The sequence below is a fragment of the Camelus bactrianus genome, chromosome 21 (assembly GCF_048773025.1).
Source record: "Camelus bactrianus isolate YW-2024 breed Bactrian camel chromosome 21, ASM4877302v1, whole genome shotgun sequence".
Lineage (NCBI taxonomy): Eukaryota > Metazoa > Chordata > Mammalia > Artiodactyla > Camelidae > Camelus > Camelus bactrianus.
Genome location: NC_133559.1, coordinates 30713493 through 30732721, shown reverse-complemented (window position 1 = coordinate 30732721; position 19229 = coordinate 30713493). Strand labels below are relative to the sequence as shown.

The following is a 19229-nucleotide window of genomic DNA, read 5'->3' as shown; positions in this document are numbered from 1 at the left end:
GCACCATCAGCGTCTTCAGACACATGGCTGTTAGCTCACACGTCTTCAGTGTCACTCTCCGCTTTAAAATCCAAGAGTGGCCTCTCAATTGCCTTTCTGACAATTTTCAGGGCCCTCAGCTTAGCATTCAGGCTTCACTGGGTTTTTGGTCATCTTTTCCTTCCAGCTTTATCTCTAGGACAGACCCATCTCTCCAGTGAAAATTCTTCTAATTGTTTCACTCCTCCCTGTGACACTCCCGCTCCACCCTACATTAGTTCTGTGCTAGGGTTGTTGTGTGGCAAAGCTGGAACACGTCTCATGCAAAGCCAGTGTCTCCTCTGCCCCATCCTGACCTCCCCTTTGAAGCCCAGATCGGGACCTGCCCCCTCCATTGAGGTGTCCCTGGTGGGCTTGCAGCAAGGGAACCTTCCTTCCTTGGATTTGTCCACCTTGGATTTGTCAAGGCATTTGTAGTCTGCATGACACCGTTTGCCCTTGTTCCTCCAAACCTGGTCCCTTCAGAGCCCTTCTGGAGGAGCCTGGCAGAACCTGGAGGGTGTTGGAGGGAACCAGGGTGGGGATAAGAGGCTGGAGCCCGAGATGTCTGGGAGGGCTTTGAAGAAGTAGAGCTGCTTCACTTGAAGGAGAAAAAACAGAAGCTAATTTCACAGAAGTCTAAATATGTGATTAAGTATCCAGTCTGCATGTCCACTAACAGTGAGCGTAGGAAGACAGACGTGGTGTGCGAGGGGAGGCCGTGAAACTCCCTCAGCGGCAGTGTCTTTAACATTGGCTCTGATGGTGTTGGTCAGACCAGAGACAGAAACTGGAAAATGTGCCTCTCTCTCGTGGTCCATTGTAGCCCAGAGACTTAAAGCTTTTTAAATGTCAGGCGGATATTTGACTTGATAAAGTGAAAATTAAAAAACAAAAACATACTGGTATTTAGAAGTCATTTTCATAATCCCATGAAAATTTTCCTATGTTTCTCTTAAGCTGGGAAATGGAAGTAGCCTTCAAATTTGCATAGTTAACAGATCTTGTGTGAGTGTATAGTTGTTTATGGAATTAGTTATAAAAATGGAGAAGTAGAAGGACTTGACAAAGTTAAGATCTTTTATTATTAGAAATCACCTTTTTTGACTTGGGTTTTCTCTAACTTGACCATCAGGCAAGTAACAGTCTTTGTAACCAGAGGGTAAGTTGGGCTGCGGGTGTCATTTCAAAGTGATTCCCCCTTCCTTTCCCTCTGCTTGTCTCTAGTCAAGGGTCATTGACCTAAATCTTTCATCTCTGGCAGGGGTCCTTCTAACCCATCGGACTGGATTCTTGGGTAAAGTTTTTCTCCATCTCAGTTATTTGCTTCCTTTTTATAGGGATCTCTCCTCTGAGATCAAAGACAATCTATAGCAATTTATGAGAAACAAAGGAAGTGGGAGAGGATGCTAAGCTATTTTAAGTGGGGGTGGGGTCTGAAACAGTGAACCTGTCAGAATATCTGGCCTCTGCTGTGTCTCAGAGCTGGGACGAGGTGCAGCTTCTAGGTGTGGGGGGAGGGACATGCGAGCTTGCTCTGTGGAACTGGTCTTCACACCATCTGATCAGCGTCCCCAATGCTGACTGCATCCCCGGGTCACCTGAGTTCCTCTTGAATGAAGCAGATGACTGGGCCTTACTTAAATGAGTTAACAGGTCCCCAGCAAGTCCAGTGCCTTACAGGTGTCCTGACACCATGGACCCAAACAGTACGGACAGCCATTGGCCCAGGTCCCTGATACTCAGTGGGTTTCTTTGTTCCTCTTCCCGCCAAATGCACTTGCATTTTTCAAAGGGCTCCAAGACAAGAACCTGGTTAATCCCGACTCCAGTACATTCACTGGAGAAGAATAAAGGGGAAATTTACAAAAATGAGAAAGCTTCAGAATAAGACTACATAAATTATTTTGGAGACGGTTTTTCCTTCTTGTACAATTTTCAGAGGGATTTTGTAACACACGTGCACACACAGTCAGGGAGATGAGTAAACAGGAAAGAAAAGATTGACTTTTACTATTTGCTGGTTTAAACTTAAATTTTTTTTCTTTATATTTTCAGTTCTCCTTTTTTCCCCTTAGAAGATATCAAGCTGTTTTCAGGAAGAATAGGTGTTTGGTTTTGGGGGACGATGAAAAGCATGACATCACCATGCTATTTTGATAGAGTGAGAGAAATATGCCAGTTTTAGGGCAGCTTCATTTGGTTCTGTGTACAGAGGAGCTGAATTGTGTCTTTTTTGAATTTGGCTTCACTTGGGGCTGCAGCTCTTCATGGGAAGGATAACATTTATTCAGAGCTAATTTGTAAACTTCATTTTCAGTTTAAGGTCTGGAATCTAAACTGCTGTTCTGTCCTTACAGGCCGCAGCCCAGAGGCTCTGTGAGCATTTCAAAGAGGGTCAGATTTTCAGGATTCTGCCATTGGGCCCCAGTCTCCCCCAGCCCCCACTTGTCTGCTTGATTTTGGGTCAACTGTAGGCTATCAGTTTGGAAAGCAAATCCTTAACCTGGACTTTTTGTTGCTGATAAAGGCTCTGTGGATGGCAAAGTGGCAACTTATTTATTTAGAATTTGTAGTGGAATCTTTTTCTGCACGTACCTCATTGTCAGCAACCCCTGTTCTGCCCCCTTCCACGCCCCTGAGGTTTTGAAATGTTTCCCCTGAACATTAATATGTTTATAACGTTTCTCAAATGGAAGTCCTCACTCCTCATAAACATTCAGCTTTTTGAAAGGACTCACCCTCCCCACCTCTCCATTCCTGGAGACCAAAGCACACTTTCTGTGTGTTGTGGAAAAGGCTGCCAATTACAGCTGTAATGCTGTTTTCTAAACAAATTCAGATATCATTGTTTTATTGTTAAAAGAAGGATTTCACTCCAAGGTCTCTAGCCTACATATGGGTCTCTGATAGATGGTGCTTTTTTGGCAGGCTGGAGATAAGCCCAGGTCAAGGAAACAGCTTTCACTTGTCTCTGTAAGTCTCTCTCAGCCTGGCCGTATCATTTCATTATTTCCTTTCCTGTTATCTTCAAACACTCCCTCAAAGCAGAGCTTGACAAGAACAGGAAGGTTGGCAAAGGTCTGGTGAGGAGGTGGTTTTCCTTCATGTTTGAAAATGGTTGCTTTCCTCCCCTGACCCCCACCCCGACCTCTCTTCATTACCCACTCTCTCTCTACAAAGCTGATAAAAAAAATTCAGAACTCCTTTCCCTCTTTAAAGTAGGTCCTCTAAGAGGTTTCTGATCAGCTCACTGTCAGCCTGTTTCCTCTGATCAGCTTAAATAGGTCCACTTGAAGTTCACAACTGCCAGAGCCAGCATGCAGATTGAAAGCAAGGGGAACATTTGAGAAGCACTTATGAATGTGTCCACCCAGGATTACCTGGGATGCTGAAATCCCTGGGACAGTGCTAGGTCCACAAACCCTTTCTTGATTAAATTAGTATTTCCCACTAACAGGAGGAGGAATTCCCTTTCCACAAGCTGATTTCTTTTCTGACCCCCTCTTCCACCACTAAAATGTAAACTCTATTCCTGGGTCCTTAGCAGGAGACTGTTTGTGACTGAGGGTCCCTATAAGCAAGCCCGTACTGAACATCTTGGTACAAATGAACTTTTTAACCTCTCATTGATGGCTTTCTGTCTAATTTTATACAGGAACAAAAAGCCCAAACAAAAGTAAGGCATGTTATCTCACTCAGGTCGACACAGACGTGTGGGGGCAGGAAGTTCATTTCTGCACTGTGGCCCCCAGGTTCTTTTCTGAGATTTTCCTGCTCTGTCTTCAGAAAAGGGCGGCTTTGTTAATCATTAGCCCCTGACAAGAATGTGTCCATTTCAGCAAAATTAATAAGAGATAGCATTTTTCTTCCTTCTAAATGGCCCATGTCGGTAATTAACATCGCTTTTCATTACTCAACTTGAAAGCTGCCTTCTCTGGCTCCCCTGACCTTGCCCTGGCTTTGTTAAACTGTGGCCTCCAGCCTGTGAGAGACCTAAATGCAGAAGAAGCACCCAGGACCCTCACTGAGGTGCCTTGAAAGAATCATTTGACAAGTATTTATTGAGTGCCTACTGCATGGAGCTACCAAGTTGAATCAGACAGAGACCCTTGTGGAAAGGAAATGGGCGAGAGGTAAAGTGGGGTTGTTTAAAGTCACCTTAATGCTACAGAAACTGATGGCTGCCATGAACAGAAGCAGATCCAATGAAGGCAGAACAGGATGGAGAGATGGCTGGGGTAGGAGTTTTATGGTGGAGGTGACCTTCGAGGGGGACATGCAGATGTTGGAGTTCATTGCATCAAAAAGGGATGTAAAGGTTCAAATGATCTTTCCTTGCACTTTTTGTGTTTTTTTTTTAGAGAAAAGGAGAGAGTACTTTCATAGAGAATATATAATTTTTTTCCTCTTTGGTGGGTTTTTTCCCAGTATATTTAGCCAATGAGCTGTTGACATTTTAGTAATGACACTACTGTCTAGTTTACCCAGCTCCCCAGACAGTGTGTAAAATGTTTTCCTGTCCATTTTTCCCATCAGGTGTGTGCCCCAGGAGGATTCTTGGTCTCAGAGATGGAAATGTCACTTGGGGTGAGTTAAGATACATTTTATGTCATTCACATCTTTAGCGGTGAACTCCATGCTTTAAAGAGCCACCAAGAAAAACCCAAATAAGAGGAGGTAGGTTGAAAAAATTATGGTACATCATGGGATGAGATCTCATTGCAACCAAGATGGTGAGGATTTTTAACTGTTTATGACAAAGCAAAAGTGGCATGTTCTCATTTTTGTGAAGAATATGACTATGTACATTGAGCAGTACAGGCTAGAAGACTCATCATTAAAATATTAATAGTGGTTATTGATGGGTGCTGGAAAAATGCATGATTTAAATTGTTCTTCCCTATGATTTTCAGTGTTTCCCAAAATATCTACAGTGTCTACATACATTAGTTTTGTAGTCAGCTGAAATGCTATTAAAGAATAAAGATGCTGAGGGGGGTAAAAAGGACTTTATTAAGGTGGGAGTTTAAATATGGATTATGAAAATGACAAGGAGGATATTCTCCCTTCTCATGCCATTTCTAATGTCATCAGTTGTGAAAAAGGAAAAAGCACTCTCACCTAGCTTCAGAACCAAAAGCAAGAGTCTGTTTTAAGTAACAATGAATGATGTTCAATAAATCCGATGGAAGAGTTCTCTTTCAGCTACTTGGGTTGAAATTTTGCCAATTGACTCTTCTAGAAATTTTTCTAGTCAAAGAATCATTTCTGTCTCTGTTTCTGGTAGACTCTAGGTTCTAAATTATTCAAGGGTCAAAAATCTGTTGCAAAAGTTGTCCTGATCACTTTTGGCTGGGGAGGGGTAGGGGGATGGAGGCATAGGGATGGGGGAAGAAGGGTGTAAGTCCTATGTTATTGTTCTCTTGTTCAAGCTTAATCATATAAAAATCTAAAGGTCAGTTGTTCTTCTGGTAATTTCCTTCACAGAGGCACAATGAGCCTCTTTATTTTTACCCATTACTTTGCAATTTTCTTTTACTCAAATTACATGCATCAGATAAGCTTATTTATTTCACAATTGGTAATAAGTGTTCAGCGTATCTAAACTAGGGTGCAGTCGTCTGCAGGTCCAGGAGCAGAGGAAACAGCTTTGGCTTTTATTCAAATCCCGTCCCTGGTCATTTGCAATAGAAAAGCTTAGTTGGAGGGTGTGGGGTGTGGATGGTGGGAGTGGATGGTGGGGGTGGAGACAGGGAAGGAAAGGCAGAGAAATGGAAAAAAATGTAAACCTGTAGTTTAGGTTAAAATCCCAGCTTCTTTTGGCATTTTGTGTCATCTGAGCCTCACAGTTTGAAGATCTGCTAAATTAGAGCAACAACCCGTGGGGGCCCCTCCTCCAGAATGGAATTGTCTTTTGACATCTGAGTCACTCAAAATTGTGGGGCCAAAACATATAAGCAGAACAGAGAAGCTGTTTGCCTTGAGCACGCAACTTTAAAACTGTTTTGGGTCTTTGACAGAAGGTTCCTCCTCACTTTTTTCTTCCTTTCAAACACTCAAGAATAACAAACAAACAAACAAAAAAACTCCAGAAAAAACTGCCTACATGATGGAAGGACTCAGGACCTGTCTCTCATTTGTGCCTTGATGACAATTTAGCTACTGGCTGAAAAGGCAGAAGTAACCTTGGGGAAAGAGGCAGAGCTGAGTGACCTTGTCCTTGGAGGTCTCAGCATTTCAAAAGAAAGGTCGCCTTCAAATCTGTTTTATACCAACTGGTGTCCTCGATGACTTAGAAATATTTTCTCCTCTTCTTTCTGTGCCTTGCTTCTTAGGATATCAAGCAGCTTATAGCCAATACAAGTTAAAAACATAAAGAAAGCAAACTCTGCCTCAGTAGGTGGGGAGAGAAGAATCAGAATATTGAAGTCGCTGTGGTTGACCGAGCAAGTTAACACTAAACTTTCTGGCAACAAATGCAGAGAAAAAGTGGGTTGGGGGAAGAAACATGGCAGTTGCTTATTTTTGATTCTTTGTGAGGAAAAATCATATGACCACAGGGAAAACACAGGATTTCAGTAGTGAAAAAATTTCCCCCATGTGACTTTGTGTAGAAGACACTAGAAATGTGGTTGAAGATATATTCAAGAAGGTTTTCTAAACATTTTCCTTTTCTTTTAAACTTTCTGACCTATGTATCCATTTGTCTTGGTTATTAAACTTATTCATTAATATTTCTTCCTGGAGCTTTTCATGTGGAGATGAACAGTACTGCTACCTTAATTAAACAAGGAGCCATGAGACTGAGGTGGCTCCTGTGCCAGGAGCCTAAGTGAGCAAAGTGAGACCTAAGCCTTTCATGCCAGAATTAAGAATGGGAAGCCCGAGAATAGCCAATCACAAACAGCCAATAGGCTTTCCAAATGAGGCGAACGTTTCCGCTACTGTAGCCAAACAAATAAATTGCTTGGCTTGCTTCCGCATCTTCTGAGTAAAAGGGCCCCACTCCCTCTGATTGGTGGAGCGTTTCTAACCCTTGCTGGGTTGGCAGCCCGATTAGAATTGATTTTTGTTTAAATAAACTCTTGACAATTTTAATATGCCTCAGTTTATCTTTCAACAGTACAAAAATCCATGATTTGTACACCTACAGTAGACAGGATTGCATGTGCCCCACACAGTGAGCATTTAACAAGTACTTGCTGAATGAATAAATGAAAAATTAGTAGTCCAATGTGCTATCAATAAATAATTAGAGAATGTCATGAAAATATTTTAATTACGGTAGTAAAAGAAATCTAGAAATAAACCTAATTTGAAGAAATTCATAACACTTTATTGAAGGACAAATGAAGACCTGAATAAGCAGACACATACCAGGTTTGCAGTAGACTCAAAATTGTGAAGGTGTCAGTTCCTTGCCATATAATCCATTAATTCAATGCAATCCTAAGAAAAATTGCAAGGGGGATATTTAATTAACTTCACAAGCTGATCTGCAAGTTTATGTAGACTAGGAAATGCACAGATCAAAAAAACTTCATTGAAAAAGAGTTAACAGTGATAGGAGATTTATCCTGTTTTATGTCAAAACATACTTTAAAATGACAGTAATTAGAACAGTGTGTTCTTAACACAAGAATAGAGAAATGAATCCGTGGAACAAAGAGTCTATAAATACATCCATGTATGTTTACATAGGAATTTAGTATTTACAACAAAGAAAACACTTCAAATTATGGGTAACTGAGGACCTACTTGATAAATAATGTCAGGATAATGAGAAGAAAAGAAAATTTCAGTCTCACTGTAAATATAAATACATGCTTCATATGGATTCAAGAACTAAAATCTAGAGAAAAATCTGTGAAGTATTAGAAGAATAGCAAAACTGGTTTTTTTTTGTAATTTTTAGGTGGGTAATACCTCTTTTAAGGAAGATATAAAACCCAGAAACCATATAGGATAAAGTTTTTTTTTAAGCTACATTAAACATTTTAAGCTTTAATACAGTGAAATATATAAAATGTGAGCAACAGTCTAGGGTAAAATATTTGCAAGCTAACTAGTAGGTAAAGATTAAAATTCACAATATATAAAGAGCTCATACAAATAAATAAGAGAAAGAAAAAAGTAGAAAGACAGGCAAAAATATAAACAGTCTAAATAAAGTGAACAATTTACATGTGAAAAGGTGCTTAAGCAGTAAATAAAGTACAAAGATCAAAGTAATGATGATAGATCATGTTTTACCCATTAGATTGGAAATTAAAAAAAAAATTGTATTGTTTTCAATGTTGAAGGAGCATAAAATGCAGTAGTCTTTTGGAGGTCAATTTGGAAGTATATATCAACAGTGAAAATGTCGATATACTTTGAACCATCACTTCCACTTCTACGTTTCTTTCCAAGGGGATTCTTCCCTCATGTGTACAGAGAAGCATCAATCAATGCAGTATTATTTGTAATGGCAAAAAATTAGAAGCCATTTAAACATAGAAGGTAACATGGTTAGGGAAATAAACTATGCTCCTTTCTGATACAGCCACTATTACATAATAGTGTGCAGCAGTAAAGAGAATAAGGTAGAAGACTAGTAGAAGAAGAGCAGACTTACAGTGCTCACAAGGGCAGATTTATAAGGTATATTTCTGTGTGGAAAACTACAGACAGAACAATGCATACAGTTTAATCCTGTGTTCAAGCAGACCTCAGAGATGTTGTGGATTTGGTTCCAGACCACTGCAATAAGGCAAATATCACAATAAAGTGAGTCACACGGATTTTTGGTTTCCCAGTGCTGTAAAAGTTATGTTTACACTAAACTGTAGTCTGTTAAGTGTGCCATAGCGTTATGTCTAAAAAAGCAATGTATATACCTTAATTACAAAATGCTTTATTGCAAAAAAAAAAAAAAAATGCTAACCATCATCTGAGCTCTCAGTGAGTCCTAGTAGTTACATCAAAGATCACTGATCACAGATCACCAGACACATGTAATAACAGTGAAAAAATTTGAAAAATGTGCAACAGAGGCAGGAAGTGAGTAAGTGCTGTTGGAAACATGAGGCCAATAGACTTGCTTGATACAAAGTTGCCCCAAACCTTCAATTAGTAAAAATCACAGTATCTGTGAAACGCAGTAAAGCAAAGTGCAATAAAGTGAGGTATGCCTGTAATTCTGACTGTAGGAACATTTAAAAGAATATATTAATTCTTAGTTAAGTAATTAAACATTGTTTTAGGAAGGTAACATATCATTAGCCAGTGCATTTTTCATGAAGAAGATTCTTTATCCCAACTTAGGCAATGTAAAGGGCCTCAGGAATTCCCAGTCATCAGGGTAAATGGAGTCCTTCTTGGCCCTCTTTTATGGAAGGATTTCCTTCCTTTAAATATCACAATCTCTGGTCCCCCCCCCCACTCCAAGGCCTTTTTCCTTCCTAATAAGGGTGAGGAAGTCTCCCCTCTGGTGCAAGGAAGGGATCAGGGCACTGTGGATAGCTGTAAATCCTCTGCCTGTAACTCCCGCTCTAGCTGGTGGATTTTCTTCCTTACTACCCAAACCGATATTTTAAAACCTTACATTCTTTCCTCTTCTGTGCTCCCCTCAGGATGATGTAATTGTACAAAGTGGTCAACAGGGAAAAGGATTGGGGCAGTTCACACCAGGACAGTTAGTCCCTGCGTGATTGGAAGCGGGCTCGTTGGGTTTCGTTCTAACAAAGTCACAAGTTGTTACATTAGGTGGTCTGGTGCATAAATCAATGTCTGACAAACCTCCCCCTCCTTACAATGTGTAATGCTCAAAAAATGAGACACATTTGTTGGCCTCTTGGGTATCCCTGTTTGAATGACCCTCCTTTTTTTCTCCTGACCTCTACTCTCCACACTAGGTCAAAATCCAGAGGCTTTTTTATTTTTCCCCCTTTGGGAAATTCATTTGGGTTCCATTCATTCCATGGAAATCCTGCTTCTGCATTCTAAGCAGAAGAAAGAGGGTAGTGTTGAAAAAATGGCCCTTGGGCAAGACAGCACAGAAACCAATGCCCATGCCTTCTGCCAGCCCAAGGAGTGTTTCCCTTACAGTTTATATGTAGGTGTTAAAAACCAGAAGGATCTGATCTGAGTTCCAGTAAAGTCATGCTTGATCTATATCCCTGTGAAAATGCTTTTCCGACACCCCTTCAAATAAAATTTTGAGTTAACACTTGCTGGAGTGTGTGTGTGTAATAGGGAAATTTTGTTTGCACACATTGAAATATCTGTCATAGTTTGAGACAGTTTGTGTACAGACACATTATGATGCCAACTGCACATCACAGTGAAAACTTCGTTGTGTCAGAATGAAGACCTGTGCATCGAATAGCTCTGGCTCTTCTGTCTGATCCAGATTATTCCTCCCTTTTAGGACTCAAGTACTCTTGCATTCTGTACCATCTGGGTGAGTCAGTTAAGTACCTGTGACACCTCCCACTGCAGGGTGACATGTGACCTGTCAGGCCAGACAGAACCCTTTTTCAGAGACTGATCTGGATGCTGAGAGGGTGTAGTCTCATAGATAAAATTTCAGAATTGCTGGTGGCCAGCTTTCTGGCCACGTGGGTAGAATCTGCCTGAGAATGACATCAACACAGAAGAAAGCAGAGCCAACAGATAAATGGATGGAGGGAAGGAAGGATGGATGGACAGGTAGATGATGAATGTATCATCGGTGGACAAATGGATGGATGGATGGATATAGAATGCCACAGCTGCTCTCCAGGTATCCAGGGGTTGTCCATGATTCAGTGACTGAACCAGAGGATCTAATGAGGGAGACCTGTCATCTACAAAATTCTGCCCGACAAGTTGGCTCCTTACTGGAGGGAGACAAACTGATTTCAACAGACTTCTCCAGGACCAGGAAAATCAAGTGGCATAGGTCTAGAGTTCAGGACGTTCTGAACAGCACCAAGCCAGCACTGTCTCAGCTGTCCCTGAAGCCTGACATACATCTCAGGCTTGACAGCACTGCAGTTCTTACGCCCATCTGGCTGCTGAGACTGCTGTCTAGTGGCCTCAGCTCCCGATGTATTCTTCGAGTCAGGTCCCATCACTCAGGATGATCTATGTGTATTATCCTTGCAACATCAGAGTCTAAGTCAGGAGATGATTTTTTTTAAATGTTTTATAAGCTCACTAATAGTTTGTAGACATTGCAAGGTATGAATTGGGGAGAGAGAGACCAGAGATGAACAGCTAGGGATGCAGGAAAATAGGAAGTCATTTGAATGTGGGTGGTCATTGATGACACACCAGCGAACACTTCTGCCTTGTGAGAGAAGGAAAGTCAGCTGAGTGAGGGAGCGGGGTGGGGTCAGGTTGAAAGAGCACTGGAGAGAGATCCCGGAGGACCCACGTATTCCCACTAATGAGCTGTGTGACCTCTGGCTTGGCCCCTGTTTCAGTTCCATTCTAAGTCCTTCAATGGGCCAGATCCTGTTTCATTAGGCTCTGGAGGATACAGTGTGAGTCAGGCATTGCCCCTTTTCCTCATGCCCAGCAGGGTGGAGAGGCTGGGACTTCAAAGATGAGTATACAACTCAGCCTACTTCAAGGACAGCAGGACTGAGATGCACACTCTGTTTGGGGAATAGGTTAAGTGCTATTGAATGTCCACAATGGCAGGTGGACCTTGAAGGGTTTGTCTAGCTTCTTGTGAATTTGCAGCCTTTGCTTTTCTCTACTTGAAGCAAATGTTATTTTCGTCTGCCTCCAGATACTGTTGAGGTAGAAGGCTCACCAGGCAGAAGGCCATGGGTGGGGGTCTGTGGGATATGGTGTGTGTCTGTCTGCTTTCAGGCCAATGGAGCCTGGGAGATACATGCAGGGAGCTGTCACGGGGCAGAGAGTGTTAAGCTGGAGCTTTTGGCTGGAGCTGGTGTCAGTCAATGAAAGAAACCTCAGTGAGAGCGCAGGAATCCTCCCTCCACTTAATGTATTTGAAATGTTTTACAACTTCCTTCATCTTCTCCTCTTTCAGCTTCCCTCTTACCTCCTTATCTGTTCTTCCCAGGACTTAAAAAGAGAGACAGACAAATCTCGAAGGTATCGGTTGTCTTCCCCTTTCCTCCCCAGGCTGGTTGGGAGCACATTCCTTAGCATACTCGCTCCGTCACTCCATCGGAGTCTCTGCATCTACTTCTAGCTTTCTCTTTCTTCCTCTTTCCTTCTCTCTTGATTGTCTGTTTTCTCTTTCTCTCCACCATTAGCCTTTGACTCTACTTCCATTCCCCCTTCCCCATAAGCCACAAGATCTGAAAGCCCAGACTGTTTTATCTGAAATTCGCAGACAGCAAGCTAAGTTGATGCAAGAGAAATGAAATGTCTTCATGTCAATTCCGTTTCTTTGGCTGTATCTTCTTAAACACACATTGTACAGAATAAGAAAATGTTTGATTCTAAGTTTGCTTTGATTTTAAACCATAGGCAGAGTGTGTAATTTTTTTTTTCTGAGGAGTCCCTGTCAGCATCACCCAAATTTCAACCCATCCAAATGCTTTCCTTAAGCAAGAATGCTAAGGTTTCCTCCTTAAAGTCACCATTTTTTCAAAGGAGGGAGAGGATGCTCCTTTAATGGAACAGATAGATGGGATAGATTCTTTCGGTTCTGTTTTTCTAGGTTATAACTTCATAGTTTTGTTTGAGAATGAAAAAGAAAAATACAAAACCACAGTGGCACTGTGGTTCCTTTACTCACCAAAAGCTATTATGACTGGGTGTCTGTCCATTCAGGCAGTCAGCTGGGCGGGGTGGATGGGTTCATCCATCCATTCATTGGCTGTTTGGACAGTAATTTATTTAGTGACTACAAAAGCCAGGCTCTGGGACTCAAAGAGGTCCCCAATCACATGGAGTGTCTCCTTGCTGATGGGACAAATAATCAAATTTTTCAAAAGAATAAATAGGACGATTCTAGAAGTGATGTGCCATGAAGACAATTAAAGAAATAGATGTCACCCTGAGTGCAGAATTTAGAGGGAGGGGCAGGAGGCCTCTTTGTGGAGGAAAAAGCACATACTGAGAACCTCTGACGAGAAGGAGGACCGCTATTCTACGCTTATCTGGGTGAGGGATGGATAGTGGGGAAAACAGGGCATCATTGAAAAAAATGTTCTGAAAGGAGTTGAGATGAATTTGACTTAAATTTTTCTGCTTTAGCAAATGTCCTTCTTCTTCTCCATCCTTTTCCTCTCCTCCTCCTCCCTCTTATGAGGGGGCGACACAAGCTAAGAGTCAGCCTCACCCTCAACCCCAAAAGGCCAATTTCTGTTTTGCCACATGTGGCCAGAAAGTCCATTTCTGTTCATAGATCAGTTATATTTCTCTCTTTTGGATTCTTCCTGGAGGCCTGGCAGCATCACATTTCATACCCCGAGGAAGAGACTGCAGGGGGTTTATAAGTCCATGGGGACAGGTTTTCCCCTCAAGGTCAGGTAGGTGTGATTTTCAAGATTACAGAATGGAAAGAACCCACGTCATCTGTCCTGTTGACATTTTTGAGAAGTTTTTACATTTGTCTTTCGCTGGCCTGAAAATATGTTGAGTGAAAAAGGCTTTTTGGTAGTGTTTCAACTAAGATCACAGAACTACATGTGGCTTCAAGAGGTTTATTTTGGGTCTTGAGCTGGCCAGTGATTAGCCTGTGTCTGAACGACTTAATCTAAGAGGCACTTAAGTCATGGAGAGATAAAGATAAAAGCAAATTATAGAGTGTGGAGGTAAGGGGAAAGCTGAAAGAGAAGTGGCATTTCACCCTTCAGAGATGGTGGATAGATTGTGATCAAGCTGTAGAGTCTGTCTACCTGATAAATGGCTTGGAGTTCATTTTATTACTTAACTAGGTCGGTATGCTGGAGTCCTCAGTGGTCAGGTGGATGGGACTACATCAGGACAAACTAGCCTTAAGGGCAAAAATAATTTATTAGAGAGTTTCAACATACTGGTGAAAGTTTCAGTGAAACAGGGAGCTCTGATTCTAAATTTGTAGGCACCTAATCATATCTGAAGCCAAAATTGACTGCTTTAAGAAGATGTTTGATAATGTTTTAAAGTGTAAAGATAATGTTTTACCTTCAGCAATTGATAGATGCAGTAAGAACATCAAGGACATTGATGATTTGAATAGCACAATTACATTCACCCACTGAGACAAATACATACACATATGTGTACACACGTCTGTATGTGTTCAGATGTGTATGTGTATGAATAGCACGTAGCCACTGGAAATCAGTTTTTTAAGAACCAGTTAAAAAATTTATTACTTAATGGTCATAAATCAAGCTTACACATTTCAAAGTCCCTAGCCGCAATCCCTCTAAAATTGAAATTAACAGCAAAAAGATAAACTTAAAAAGGAACCGCATCTATTTGGAAGTTAACAACAAAAAAAGGCCTGTGGTTCAAAGAAAATATCATTATGGAAACAAAATAGTTGAAGTTGAATGATAATGAACATAGGAAGACTATGAAAACTTGGTAGACATGGCTAAAGTAGATCTTAGAGTGACATTTGTAGCTTTAAATGCTTATATTGGGAAAGAAGAAAGACTGGCAAGAAATTAGCTGTGTGTCCATCTTTAGAAGCTAGAAAAGAAGAAATAACTGAATAAACCCAAAAACAGTAGAAGGAAAGTAAAGAAATGAGTAGGAATAAATAAAATAAAAAACAAACCCACAAAATTATCAAAGGCAAATCTGCTCAAACTTTTGACAGATCCAAAAAAGAGAGAAATCACAAACAATATCAGGATGAATAAAGGTCATAAATACTGATGAGCAGAGATTAAGTTTTAAAGGAGTATTATGATCAAGTTCATGTCAAATATTTAAAAACATCTGTGAAGTTGAAGAATTCCTAGAAAAGTTTAAATTATTAAAACTGATTTAAGAAGTAATAAACACTTGGAAGATCCTATAATTGTAAAGAATTTGAGTCAGTAGTTAAAAATCTTTCCACTAAACACCAGTCCCAGATGTTTTCACAATTTGTTTCTAGTATATATTCAAGGTACAGACAGTTCGAAGTTCACACAAGCTCTTTTGAAGAAGTGGTAAGAGTGCGTGCCTGGTGTGCACCAGGTCTTCCTTGGGTCTAATCCCCCAAATCTCCATTTTAAAGAATGTGAAAAATACAAAAGAATGGGAAAAGAGAGAACACTTCTCACCCATGAAGCTAATATAGTCTTGATTCCAGACATGGACAAGGACATTTTGTGGGAAGGAAAGCCTCAGACCAGTCTGATCCATGAATCTAAAGGCAAGAATCTGAAATAAAGTATTTGCTAACTAGAGCCAGCAATGACCAAATAGCATTTATTTCTGGAGTGATTGATTTAATATTATAAAATGTGTTATGTAAATCAGCATTTAAAGGAGGAAAACCTTGTGATCACAGAAGATTCAGATAAACATTTGATGAAATTCATCAACCATTCATGATAAAACCTTAGCAAGCTAGGTTTAGTGGAAAATTTATGGAAAGCAGTGCCTTTAACATTAGGAATGAAACAGGAGTGGCTACTCTTAGCACTGCTAATTAACATTGCTCTGGAGTGCAAGCAAGTGCAGTAAAACAAGTGGAAAAACAAAATATGACTATTTGCAGACAATGTGATTTTCCATATAGAAAAAGCAAAAGAATCTACAAATAATGAGAAATCACAGACACACACACACACACACACACACACACACACACACACACACACACACACTGTTGTATCTAGTCACAGTCTCCATAGGGAATAGGTAGCATCCTCAAGGTAGAGTTTGATGACTAGAAAGATGCAGGCCGGGTGAAGGGACGCCAACAAAGGTGGTCAAACCCCCAGGGTAAGTAACACCAGAAGACCCTCAGATCTTCGGTGGGTGAACGTGGGAAGTGGCTAACAGAGTCTGGGGGGGGAGCTGCAGCTTTAAGCAACTACTGAAAGTGGGAGGTGAGTGTTTCAGTAGAAGAGCACAGCCCTGCTGACCAGTTGCCTGAAGAGAGGGGGCAGGAGGACAACGCCTAGTCTTACTCTCTTCCTGTGATCTTCTGGCCATTGCTTATTTCCATCCCTCTTGGGAGTCAGGATGCAGGGACTTCCTGATGTAGCATCTACAGAGTTCATCTCCTGGGCACAGGGCATGATGGGAATGGTGAAGGGCACATTCGAGGGCAAAGGGAGAATGCCCATCACACATTTAACAAATGCCCTGCAGGTCCTTTAATGTAGACACATACAGTTGTATTCAACCACAATAAAGGAAACTAAGTAAATGGAGAAAGAACCATATTCATGGTAGGAAGACTTATCACAAACATGTCAGTTCTCTACCACTGATTATTAAATTCTCAATTGACGCAAATTCTGTCAATTCTCGATCTCTGATTAGAGACTGAAAGCCATTGAATAAAAATTCCAACAGGATATTTTTTGTGGGACTTGACTAGCAGATTCTAAAATTTAAATAGAAGGGTAAATTGATGAAAATAACCAAGGCAGTCTTAAGAAGATCCAGGCAGAACATATAACTCTATAAGATAACAAGTCTTTTTATAAAGCTTTAGCAGTTAAGACACAATCAGCACAATGAGACCAGAGGAATAGAATAGAGAACCCAGAAATATGCCTGTAAAACAGAAATCTCATAAATAGCAGAGCTCACAATTGCAGGTCCACATGGAAATGATGGGTTATTGGACAAGTGGTGCTGGGGTCTGTTATGTATATGGGAAAATCATAAAAGCTATCTCATAGTCCAGATTCAAATGACAATCCTGAAGCCAGAGGGCAAGGTGGATTAAAATCCAAAATGTGAAAGGCAAAACTTTAACATACTTAGAAGAAAACATAGAAGAATATCTTTACGACTTTGGGACTAGAGCAGGATTTCTTAATCAAGTACAAAAGGCAGGAACCATAAAGGAAAAGTGGATAAATTAAACCACAGTACAATTAAGACCCTCTGGCCTTCAAAAAGCACCAGTGAGAGAGTGAAAAAGCAAGTCACAATCTGGGATATTTCAATACATGCCTGGCAAAGGATTAGTATTCTGAAGATACATACAAATGCTTACAAATTAATAGGGAAACGATGAATATCCCACTTAAAACAGAGACAGAAACTATGAAGAGGAAGACACAGAAGAGGAATGAGGAACTATTGAACACGTGAAAAGTGCTTGGCCTCACTAGTTATCAGGACAGTCGGCAATGAGATGTCACTGTACACCCTCCACTGGCCCCAATTAAAGTGTCTCACGATAGCAAGTGTTGTTTGGAACAAAAGGAGCTTTCAAACACTGCTGTTCCTGAGTGAGTTGATGAAACCAATTTAGGAAACAATTTATTAGGAGTTAGGTCTAACACATGTATATCCTACAAGCTAATCACTCAACCACTTTTAACGTTCAAAAATGATCATTTCATGTGGGCAGATCTAAGCGATATCCTAGGGGATCTCTCGCACTGATTGGGAGGCACGTGGAGGATTATTCACAGCTGTATTGCTTGTGGCAGCTCTGAAGAGAAAATGCCCTAAATCTCTGTGTCCACTGACAGCATGATGGATATGCATATTGGGGTGCATTATGCAATGGAAGACTAGATCAGTGGAAATGATGAACCTGTAGTCAACACAGATCAGGTAAAAACACAGTGTATGCAAAAGCCAAATAGAACAAAACAAACAAAATACTAATTTGCGGAAGAACTTACACACAATTCAAAGCCAGGCGAAACTCAACAGTATGTTATTCAGGGATACCCTCACATCTGGGAAAATTTATAAAGGAAATCAAGGAGTGGCTTATATAAGATGCAGCAGCTAACCTCTTGGAAGGAAGGAGGGGCAGGTGGAGGCATCATAGGAGGGCTTCAGGGTAGTCAGCTGTGTTTGTTTCTTAAGCAGGGTGATAGGTGTGTGGGCATTTGGTTCATTTATTTTCAAATTACAGTTCTTTAAAATGTTAACTTGTATGTATTTTGTTGTATGTAGTATATGTACAAAACAAAAAGTTTAAAAAGATTACAAGAAGAAAAAAATGCATCTGATCCAATTTCCTTTTCATACTGTAGCTCTTGAAATGACTGTCCCTTCTAAGTCTTATTTGCTTTGTGTTATGTCTCCTAGTATTTCATTATTCTTCACATGATTTGCAAAGCACTAATCTTCCCCAGAGCCTAGAACTGATCTGTAACATAATAGGTACTCAATAAGTGCCTTTTATTGTTGATTGAAGGAACAAGCTAGCCAAATGAGAAAAAGCTCAATTTCCCTAATAATTGAAAACAGTGCAGGTCAAAATGATGTGTCATTTTTACCTAGCAAATTGATAAAATTTGAAAAAAGGATCAACTTTTGGAACAGAAATCACATACTGTTGGTGGGAATATAAAATATAAGTATTGGATAATTTGGTAATAAGTTTGGAAAATCCTTTAAAAAACGTGTTCTTTGATATAGTAAGCTTACCTATAAGAACTTACGATCATGAAACCGTCATAGATGTGTGTACAGCTTCCATTTAGCACAGTACTTTTAATTACATAAAAGGCATATGCTTAGCAATCATAGTTTGTTTAAATAATGGTCCATCAATACATTTAATGGAATATTATATAGCTATTAATATGGTACACAGCAGGTGATATAAAATGTTCTTAATATATTAGTATATATCAGCTTAAAGTCCTATGTAGAAAATATTTCCATGTTTTAAATATATGCATATTTATCTATAGATAAAGAACAGAAAGGATATATGTAGTCCTGGCCCTTAATTGGTGCTAAATAAAGAACTGAGTAACAAAGGAGTAAAGGAATGAGTGACATACATCAGAATTCTAACATTGGTTACCTCTGTGGGCTGAGATCAGAGATGACACCAATTTTCTCCTTTTTGCATATATATATCCTAAGATTTTATATTACGTTCATGTATTCCTGTTGCAATAAGAAAAGTTGCAAATAATTAGAATTAAAATGAAAGACTAGTAGTCTCTGTACGTAACCATCTTGTTTTGTATCACAGCGAGCACAGCATTCTCACAAATGAATGTATTGAGTGTCTCTGAAGTTGAGGTTCACATTCATATTGGCTTTTCCCCAACCTTCTTAACTACCTGTTTATTCAATATCCTGCAGGTTTGAAATCTTTAAAAGAAATAATTACA

At 40.2% G+C, this 19229-nt stretch overlaps 1 long non-coding RNA gene across 1 annotated transcript in view; it reads left to right on the top strand.

Annotated features, from left to right (window-relative positions):
• The window catches only part of LOC141574402 (uncharacterized), a 98529-nt gene that overhangs the window by 12583 nt on the left and 66717 nt on the right, over window positions 1–19229 (top strand). Inside the window, exon 2 of the long non-coding RNA XR_012501482.1 lies at window positions 4558–4608. This is a non-coding gene — a long non-coding RNA (uncharacterized LOC141574402). The remainder of the gene's footprint in view (window positions 1–4557; window positions 4609–19229) is intronic.